Below are 3,396 nucleotides of genomic sequence, written 5' to 3'. Positions count from 1 at the left end.
CAATGACTAATCTACAACCCCCTGGGACGCTTTGACCGACCGTGTGTGTGTATATGTGTGTGTGTGTGTGTGTGTGTGTGTGTGTGTGTGTATGTGTGTATGTGTGTATGTGTGTGTGTGTGTGTGTGTGTGTGTGTGTGTGTGTGTGTGTGTGTGTGTGTGTGTGTGTGTGTGTGTGTGTGTGTGTGTGAAGGTAGCCTGACTGCCAAAAACAACTAGGGTGGGCCTCTGTCGGTATCTGCATTTCAAGGACTTGGAGTTGAATTCTGTACTGTTGAGTTGACTGTTGTGGTCTGGTATGAAGTGTTTCCATGTATACCAATAGCGGTTGATTGTCACCAAGATCGTCATTTTAATAAAGCTGCAACTGCCAAAACCTTGTTTTTGGGTGTTATGCTTCAGTAAACATGTCTGTAGATTGTGTAACACTGTGGTATTGGATCCAAAGTCAAATGCATTAACCTCTTCTGCTGAATGCCCTATTTGACTAATTTCCGCCTAAAAAACTGACCGAAACTAAACTGTTTATAACACTAGAAATATGGTGATCAGATGCAAAAGCAGGATACCATTTGATAGGTAACACCTTGGACGTTTTGTGTGGATATGCTCAGATCATTTAAGGTGTTTTCTTTGACTGCTACAAAGCTCTCTGTTCGAGAACAGGTCAATAACACAGTGTAATCTCAACAAGTATTCCCTGTCCTGGCAGAAAGGTAGCTAACCCCCTGCTGTCTCAGATTGAAACAGGATTAGTCGAAAAGACTAATTACTCTGATGGTTCTGCTGGCTCTGCAGAATAATCTGTGTCTACAACAACATGACTGTGGAGTGGTCTCAGCCACAGCACGGCTAATGCCTCATTCCCAGAAGGAAAGTTAATAGGATTTAAACACAGCAGTCAGTCCTGTCAGTCAGGTCTGGTTCTGGACTCTATCCTCAGACTACATACCCACAGACAGACAGACAGACAGACAGACAGACAGACAGACAGACAGACAGGTCTAGTCCTCTAAACAGACAGACAGACAGACAGGTCTAGTCCTCAAAACAGACAGACAGACAGACAGACAGACAGGTCTAGTCCTCTAAACAGACAGACAGACAGATAGACAGACAGACAGGTCTAGTCCTCTAAACAGACAGACAGACAGACAGACAGACAGACAGACAGACAGACAGGTCTAGTCCTCTAAACAGACAGACAGACAGACAGACAGACAGACAGGTCTAGTCCTCTAAACAGACAGACAGACAGATAGACCGACAGACAGGTCTAGTCCTCTAAACAGACAGACAGGCAGGCAGGCGGACAGACGGACAGACAGACAGACAGACAGGCACACACACAGACAGACACACAAACAGACAGACAGACAGACAGACAGGTCTTGTCCTCTAAACAGGCAGACAGACAGACAGACAGACAGACAGACAGACAGACACAGACATACAGACAGACAGACAGACAGACAGACAGACACAGACATACACACAGACAGACAGGCAGACAGACAGGCAGACATACAGACAGACAGACAGACATACAGACAGACAGGCTGCCACTGGGCTCTAGGCTTTGGTGATTAGCCTTACACTCTAATCTCACCCCACTGCTCCAGAATGACTTATTTCCCTCAAAAACAGCTCAAGGCTTTTCTCTGTGTGTAACAGGGTCTAGTGTGCATCTTTACTATGACATCATTTGTTTGCACGGTAGAATGTGTAGCAGCACAGCTAAAGGATTTACATCTGGCTCTGTAAGCCGCAGTAAGGGCCATAAGCTGGAGCAGGAAGTGCCTCGCTCCATAGGACGGTAATTGTCCAATAGGTTTTAAGGTTGTATAACTATTATATTGGTTCCAGTTGAATTACTTTGCATTATCCATATACAAAGTAATGAGGAGATTTCTGCTGGCATACCTCTCCGTAGGCTAAAGTCATCACTGTAGCTAAGCAGGTTATGGACAAGGCAACACAGGGTAAAAATGATGAAGTTATTCTACCCAAAAGAGGAGAATGAAAATGTTGTTTATGCCAAAGAAGTGAACCAGCCATGTCCCCACCCAGAGTACCCATGGAGGATTATTTCCTGTCAGAATGGAGGGAACATTTCTTTCCGTGGAGTGAGTTGGAAAGTCGGAAAGTTGGAAAGCGGGAGTTGTTGAGAATGTTCACAGCAGGAAGGCTCTGAGAATACAGGATGTCCATCTACGCCAGAAAGACAGACAACAAGGTATCTGACCTCATATCCCCTATAGAGTAGAGCAGAGTAGAGTAGACTAGAGTATAGTAGAGTATAGTACAGTACAGTACAGAGTACAGTAGAGTCGAGTAGGGTACAGTAGAGTAGAGTATAGAACAGCAAAGTAGAGTAGGGTAGGTTAGAGTACAGTACAGTACAGTACAGTAGAGTAGAGTAGAGTAGAGTAGAGTAGAGTAGCATAGAATAGAGTACAGTTGAGTAGAGTAGAGGAGAACAGAGTAGTGTAGGGTACAGTAGAGTACAGTACAGTAGAGTAGGGTAGGGTAGAGTAGTAGAGTAGAGTAGAGTAGAGTAGAGTAGAGTAGTAGAGTAGAGTAGTGTCGGGTACAGTAGAGTTGAGTACAGTAGAGTTGAGTACAGTACAGTACAGTACAGTACAGTACAGTACAGTACAGTAGAGCGTCTGTTAAATTACTTAAATGACTTAAATGACTTAAATGACTTAAATGTAAATGTAATAAAATGTCAGAACACAACACTACTACAGTATGATACAGACCGTGTATGTCTGACTCTGCTCTAGTAATCAGACTGGGCCCACGGTATCTAGGCCAGTCTGCACAATCTCAATGTTTCCAAAGAAAACTCAAGAATCCACCGTCTAGCCACAGCAGAGTGCCTTCATGTGTAGTTCATATAAGGAAGGATCTCTGCTCTCTCTCTCCCCCCCCCCCTCTCTCTCTCTCTCTCTCTCTACTCCTCTCTCTCTCTACTCCCCTCTCTCTCTCTCTCTCTCTACTCCCCTCTCTCTCTCTGTCTCTGTCTCTCTCTCTCTCTCCTCTCTCTCTCTCTCTCTCTCTACTCCTCTCTCTCTCCCTCTCTCTCTCTCTCTCTCTACTCCTCTCTCTCTCCCTCTCTCTCTCTCTCTCTCTACTCCTCTCTCTCTCCCTCTCTCTCTCTCTCTCTCTACTCCTCTCTCTCTCCCTCTCTCTCTCTCTCTCTCTACTCCCCTCTCCTCTCTCTCTCTCTCTCTCTCTCTCTCTCTACTCTCTCTTGCAGAGTCGATTTTTTTCTCCTTGTTTTTTACAATCCTTTAGTTCTCAGGGGATCTGTGCCTTATGAGGCCATCTATCAAGAGCATCTATTCTTCAGAGGTTCAAAAGAGGCACCCTCCCTTCCTCCTCTCTCTC

The sequence above is a fragment of the Argentina silus genome, assembly GCF_951799395.1.
Source record: "Argentina silus genome assembly, chromosome: 5".
Classification (NCBI taxonomy): domain Eukaryota; kingdom Metazoa; phylum Chordata; class Actinopteri; order Argentiniformes; family Argentinidae; genus Argentina; species Argentina silus.
Note: the sequence above shows the minus strand (reverse complement) of the source record.